Source organism: Nicotiana attenuata, chromosome 5 (assembly GCF_001879085.1).
Source record: "Nicotiana attenuata strain UT chromosome 5, NIATTr2, whole genome shotgun sequence".
Taxonomy (NCBI): Eukaryota; Viridiplantae; Streptophyta; class Magnoliopsida; order Solanales; family Solanaceae; genus Nicotiana; species Nicotiana attenuata.
The window spans coordinates 785,396-792,718 of record NC_031993.1 but is presented as its reverse complement, the minus strand read 5'-3'; positions in this window follow the sequence as shown (position 1 = coordinate 792,718).

Sequence of the window (7,323 nt, the reverse complement as noted above, 5' to 3'; positions counted from 1 at the left end):
TTATTTTATGTTGACCGCGTCACAGGGATAGTTCGCGAGCGGGGTAATAGATGCATCTATGGTTCGCGTCGTTCGACCCTCGGCAGTGCACAGTTTATTTTCTGTTGGAGCGGGTCGTACGCCTTGGCATGATTTGCGCATGCTTGTATTGCTGCCTTGAACTTATTAAAGTTGATATTGCCTCTTCATGGCTTGAGAATATTTGGATAAATAATGAAAAGGAATTTTGGGAATTTCCTAAAAAAGAAAATAATTGTTCACTTGTTTCCTTCTATTGGATTAAAGTCATGTTTATAGAAATTCGCGATTTAATGTTTTATTGACGTCACATTATTGGACCCTTAGTAAGTGTCGAAGTCGACCATCTCGTCTCTACTTCTTCGAGATTAGGCGGGATACTTACTGAGTACATGTTGTTTATGTACTCATACTATACTTCTGTGCATTTTTTTTGCACAGGTACATGTAACTCTAGTGGCCTACTGGGCGTAGCAGCACGGATGATTTGGGGATTAGGTGAGTTGCATTATTCGAGGCGGCCCGCAGCTAGTATAGTCCCTTCCAGTATATTGTATTTACTTTCTGTCCACTGTATTCCGGACGGATGTTGTATTATATTATTTCTTAGAAATTGCTCATGCACTTGTGACACCGGGTTCTGGGATGGTTTTGAAATATTTTGCATTAATTGCTTATTATTTAATTTGAATTGAAGTAGTTGTCTCTTTACTTATGAAATTAGAAGGAAAATCTGGATTTTCAAAATTATCTAAATTGGAATCTAATTAAGTATTTTAGTTGGCTTGCCTGACAGCAGTGTCCGGCGCCATCACGACCCTTAGTGGATTTTGGGTCGTGACAACATGGTATCAGAGCACTAGGTTCCTAGGGTCTCACGAGTCATTGGCAAGTCTAGTAGAGTCTCGCGGATCGGTACGGAGACGTCTGTACTTATCCTCGGGAGGCTGCAGGACTGTTAGGAGTACTTCCCTTCTTGATTCCTCATCGTGCGATTTGATTCCTTGAGGCTTATACCCTTGTCTCCTTCTTACTCGATCTTACGCGACGTGAACCGCTGGTTATAAATCGAGAATTGAAGGATTGTAATGGTACTATGAATGTGGTGCGGGGTGTTTCTCCCTGCAGGGTTGTTTGAGCTATTATTGTCGCCTTGTGGTAGGATATTCTGTCGTTTCAGCTCAGTAGCGGTATTTCTGAGAGCTCTGAGGCTAGGCATAGGGTGCCATGATGCTTATGAACAATTGTTCCACAGTATTGATATGAGGGTAGGATGTTTGCCTATGTGTCGGGGCAGTGAATGATCTGAAGGGAAGTTTACTCAGTGCATGATTTAGAAATTTGGTATTTCATCCCCGGCAGGGGAAAGGCAATCGGACCGGGAATGGTCAGATGTGGGCTGGTGGAGTAATGAGACTTGGTATTTACGAGCGTGGTGGAGTTTCCTTCTATGATGAGGTGTCGTTGTCCTAATTGAACGTGCTAAGTTCGCCGGTGTTATGATCCTCTATAATTCGCCATTGGAGTAAATATTGTGAAATGGTATTGAAGAGGCGGCTATCAGATATCGCGGAGTGCGGTAGTGCAGGATTGAATAAGTGTGTCTAATGTCGACGGTTCTAGGAGGTTGATCTTCGGAAATGTTTAAAGTCAGCAGCAAACGTGGGTCCAAGTGCCACAGAGATAGATTTCATTTAAGGCAACAGCTGGGCAGCCAAGGATGAGGAAAGACATGTGGGAAGTGTCAGGCGGTGGCTAAAATGTCTAGAAGGCCGAGTATAAGAGACCAAGGGTCGAGTAGTCGATTAAAGGGATGAGTTCCGCCAAAGTGGGAGAGTGGCGGAGTTGCATATGGACATTGGGGTAGGATGACTATGCGCCTTAAGGAGAGTCTGGGATGACTTGGGAATTTTAGTGATTTGGTGATTGTGGTGTACAGATTTAATTTCGAGCATGGGCTATTATGCGGTAGGAGATTTGATATAACGGGAAGGAGCTGCCGGAGTAGAAGAAGGATACAACATAGCTTTGAATTGGGAGGATGTTGCCGCAAATTTAATTGATGTCCACGAGGGGTGAATGGACTTGTGCAACTAGAGAGTGAGCTCGGACTCAGGTGAGTTATTCCCGGAGAGCAGGTTAGCGGTCGCATAGTTGGCGATGCTTCCGCGAAGAATTCTATTGGTTATGCAGCAAAAAGATCGGTCGTGCGAATGTGGTTGATGATTCAGAGTATAAGAAGGGGTTTTACAACAAGATTTCGAGAATTTTGGCGGTTGATTGCGCAAGGTTACGTCAACAAGAGATAAAGAGTCCTGGTGAATGCCAGAGTTGTGTGATAATGGCTTCAAGCTAAATGGGAGAGTCCCACCACCTATGATTGGGTTGCATGGTTAACTACTTGCGAGGTTTCTGGTTATTAGCATATTGATGGGCTATTTCAGCTACGGGAAAGGACCATAAGTGGTAATGTAAGCAAAGGAATTATTAAAGGTGTGGTATCGTTGGCCTTATTGGCCCATGCTCAGACTTGGGGAGGGATTCAGGTTTGTGCTTTGTAAAGATGCGGGCTCCAAGGGAAGTGATTCTGCCAGGTGCTTCACCAAGAGGGTATTCATGTGCTAGAAGATTTATGGAATTGATTATATTCGGGGCCAAGTCAGAGCGGGTGGCTCTCAACAACGATCCTAGTGAATTTAAAGATAAAGTGTGATGCCTAATGATTTCGAGCCTATAGGTACGGTTAAGAACCAAGCTTGATAACAGCCTATGAGAAGAAGCACAGAATGTTCTATGATGTTTTGACTTGCGATGTAGCAAGTGGGAGGTACGAATGGTTCGTGGGATTTGAGACAGCATGGTCTCGTGATTCAGGGTCACTCGGGATGAGTGCGGATGGAGTGTGTTAAGTGTTGAATGGGGTTATCATTGTTTCTATGGCAATAAAGGACAAATTAGAAGAAGAGGGATTGGTTAGCCATAGTCGAATTGGCATGTTGCTGGTAATGATCAGTTCTTTCAGCGCGATCAAGTTATGCAAGTGAATTGTGACGGTGCGTGCGTGCGAGGCTTGTCGGCCTCCGTAGTTAGTGTTATTCAGAAAGTATTCTACAGTTGTGGCCTGCTATGTGGAGGTGGACCCCGGAAGGGCTATGGTGGTTTAGACCACTACTTAGAGATTTACATATTCTACGGTCATGAGAATTCACCTGTGTGTTGCTATGGTCCTCCTGAAGTGAGTTAAGTGGAAAGTTTTATATGATGAAGTGTCAATCTAACAGTGGTTCCGAAGCTATGATGAAAAATGAGTTCTATCGTATATTGGCATGTTATGTGCAGTGAGGGGTATGGAATCTGAAGTGAAGATCAAGGTAGCAGTTCGGTGTTGACAAGGATGTCACGAGCTCGGATGAGCAAGAAAGGAGTTTCGATGTTTAAAGTAAGTTGGTTTTGTCATCAGCTTCACCTGAGATCGGTGTTTTGTAAAAAGGATTTTGCATCCTGGTTAATGATTCTTGATCGCTTTTCAGCGTTAGTGCGGCCGGTGGTTGGAGGTACGACCCAGTTAATTGTTATGGTAAGTTGTGGGAGTGTGTCCCACAGGAAGATTGTATAAGTGTGGCAGGTAGTCACATGATTGATTAAAGACTTAAACCAAGTATGAAGGTTGTGATAATATCGCTGATTTGAGAATATATGCCTGGAGGGAACTCAGTCTATTGAGTCGTGGACTGTGGATGATTTCTCCGAGTATGATGGATGTTCTTATGTGTTATGAGCGGAAGGGGAGTTATTATGGACCTTTAAAAGGTAATTAGCCTAGTTCAGTGCGATCAGAATTGGCTTGAGGACGGTGGATGGATTCAAATGTGAATATGGGCTCTATATCAGGCCAAACATGTTCAATTCTGTAATGCGCTCCTTATGGAGGAGTAGTCAGGGTTATTTTGTTGTCAAATATTTCATGTAGTCATACGTCGCACTGTGTGAGTTGGGAGGGGGCTTGAGAAATTGCATATGTGTTGAGGATCCGCGCAGAGATGATGTTATATGAGCAGGATGGCTTTCGAGATTTCAAATCGTATATCGCACCTCAGTTGTGCTTGAATTTTGCGGCTTCTGGCGCTATATGTCTCCCCAGGGATGAAATTATGCACTTTGTGTGCTTGTGACCGATATTCGGTATATTATTGAAATGAGCAATCGAGCTCGGTGCGTATCTCCTTATGCGAGTTTTATGGGTGGATCGTGTGGCACGCCGCCATGGTTATGTTGTTCGGATCGGGTTGCGCGCCGCAATAGTGTGAAGCTGAGTACAGTTCCCCGTATCTGTTTTTATGTGTTTTGTTTCCTATTTTATGAGGAAAGCTTATATTAGCTGTGTGCCCGCGTCGCATGTATGATTTGCGAGCGGGGTGTTTGTTTAATTAGGTCGATCGCGTCGCATGTATGATTCGCGAGCGGTGTAGTTGAATTTCCTTCTCGAGGTTTGCTTTCCTTTATATCGTGTTCGATATGAAAGCATATTGGCACATTGTAGCATCATATGGGACTTTTGGTCATGTCGGGGTGGCTTATTGCCTGAGCAGTTCGTACTGGGTGAGACGAGAACATTGAATTCGAGATCAGTGCAATCTGAGTATACGAAGTATATCAAGGAGCTAAGACCATTGTTTGGTTCAGAATGAGGTGATAGTTCTTGCCAGGAGCATAGACCCAATGAATTGTTGTTTCGGCTGTGGTTATGAATTTATACAGATCTCGTCCGTCGTGTCGGTATTGTAAGAGTTAGAACAAGACCTATGTAGGTCATGAGGTGCAATGAGAGCATCAGATTCGTGGAATTTCGACTAATTTGATCAGAGAATGTTATTGTGGCCCTGTGACTAAAGTGGTGCAAGTTGTGAATTCAGCTAAGGTATGCAGTCATATTTCGGTGTTGCGTCTAGTTATTAATACGGTGAGCGTATGTTGGAGCAAGCCTGGCAGAGAATTCTGGATGTTGGAATTGGGCTCTAAGCCTTATTTGCTTGAATAAAAAGAAATATCTTCAGAATTGATCGAGCTAATGTGCGCAACTGAGTTGTGGTAGCACGGGAAGGTGCAGGAGGTGTTAAACAGCGATTTCAGACTACTTCAGCGTAGTTCTCAGCACGTTCGAGGATGAACGTATGTTTAAGTGGGAGAGAATGTAACGACCCGACCGGTTGTTTTGAGCTCTAGCGCGTCGTTCAGCAGTCTAGGGCCATGAGCAGCTTCATTTCAGGTATTATTACTTGTACGCGTGGTCGGAATTGAATTTCGGGAAGTTCGGAGTTGATTTGGAAAGAGAATTCTCATGTCGGAAACTTAAAATCTCATGCTAAACTAGTTAATTCTTTCAACTTTAAGCTTCCGACATGAGAATTCTCTTTCCAAATCAACCCCGAACTTCCCGAAATTCAATTCCGACCATGCGTACAAGTCATAATACCTGAAATGAAGTTGCTCATGGCCTCAAACTGCTGAACGACGCGCTAGAGCTCAAAACGACCGGTCGGGTTGTTACAACATGCACCTTTGGATTAAGTGGCCTAATCTGTCAAGCAAGTCTAATGTTCAACTCTTGTTGTACCTCTGGGTCGTGAAACTGGGCTTCAATGCTCCGATTATCCTATTTGATTCATGGTCCTTATTTGACTTGTAGTGCCTGAAGGGTTTTCACCATCAAGCCTCTCTCATTTTTCTCTTTCTCACAACTTACCGTCGCCTTATGGTGCCTGTGAAGGTTTTCACTGATAAGACTCTCTCATTTTTTCTTTTTTTCTTATTTCCTCTGATTGTGCAGATGACAAGGCATTAACCACGATAGAAATATCATATGCTCATGTCATGTCTGACTCGGCACTCTCAAAGATTATCTAGGAGGTCTTTTAGACAAGGTTAGAAAGAAGGGATATCATAAAGGCTCAAAATAACTAAGACAACAGGGTTAATTTATCTACAACTTTTGGAATCCATTATAAAAACTTTGCCTCAATTTTTAAAACAAGGGAATTTGACTTTTTTTTTGGAATTTCTAAGAAAGGCTGCCCCACTCTCGACTTCGTGGGATTATGAAATATTTTATTTGGTATGACCGAACCATAAGGCTACCTACGTATCTTGTGGTGACAAGAATCAGGTCGAATGTAGTTCAAAAGACTGCTCTTTGTTGCTGCTATTTTCCTTTCCTTTTTTTTGTTTTTCTTTTTGATTTTTTTTGAAAGAAGTTTCTAAAACAAACCTTATGGGGCATGAATTTTTTCTCTTTTTTCCTTTTTATGTAATGACTCTAACTCGATTCCAAAAGAGGGGAGGTCAAGAAAATTGGCATAGGCTCAAAAGGGGTACCGAATGGTATAAAGTATTTGGGTAGCTCAAAGAGGGCCCCCCAATCCCTGAAAATGCCAAGCACAACACATGCAACTTGAAAATGAAAAAGGAAGATCATGCACAACATTTCTTTTGCAGCTCCGGCATTGATATCACTGATGTGCCTTCCACTTTTTTTTAGTGCCTTGTCAAGTACGAAACTCTCGTTGGGTGATTTCTTCTTCACAATGGATACCCTCCGCCTGTTTGGAGAAAAATCCCTTGGCTTTATCTTGTTACTTGAGATTCACTTGAACTTAAAGTTGCTCGCTTCAAATTATTGGAATGCACTCTCTTGTAACAAATTCCTGTCATCCTATTAACTTCCCAGATTATCTGCCCCAGTTTCACACAGTTCGGGCTTTAAAGGATCTCAAAATGTCCAAATCTGTACTTATTTCCCTCAAATATCCCTATCATCTTCAAAATTATTTCGTTGCTTCATGATTAAACTAACTTTTAAGACCAGGCCTAGAATTATGTGTGCATGTCATGTCACTAGAGCCAGAATGAAAAGAACTATAAAAGGAAAAGAGAACTAAACAAGAAAATGACTAGAAATAACAGAAAACAGAAAATTGCATTAGACAGACGGTGAAAGGGTTTTAACAACAAAACAAGCAAAATAAACTAGGTTACAACCCTGGAACAAACCTAGATAACACTAAATGAGTTACTACGATAAAGGAACTAGGCAAAATAAAAGGATAGAAGGGTTTGAGTCACAAGACAATATCTGGATTACAACCCTGAAATAACCCGAAAAACAGAAATGACAACAAAATAAACCACCAGGACTCCTCCCCGAGTAACCAAGAAAGGAGCATCTTTCCAATCACCAAGCTCAACATCTTAGCCACTGAGTTCCGCATCAACATTACTAGGACCTTCACAAGTCTCCATCACATTGAC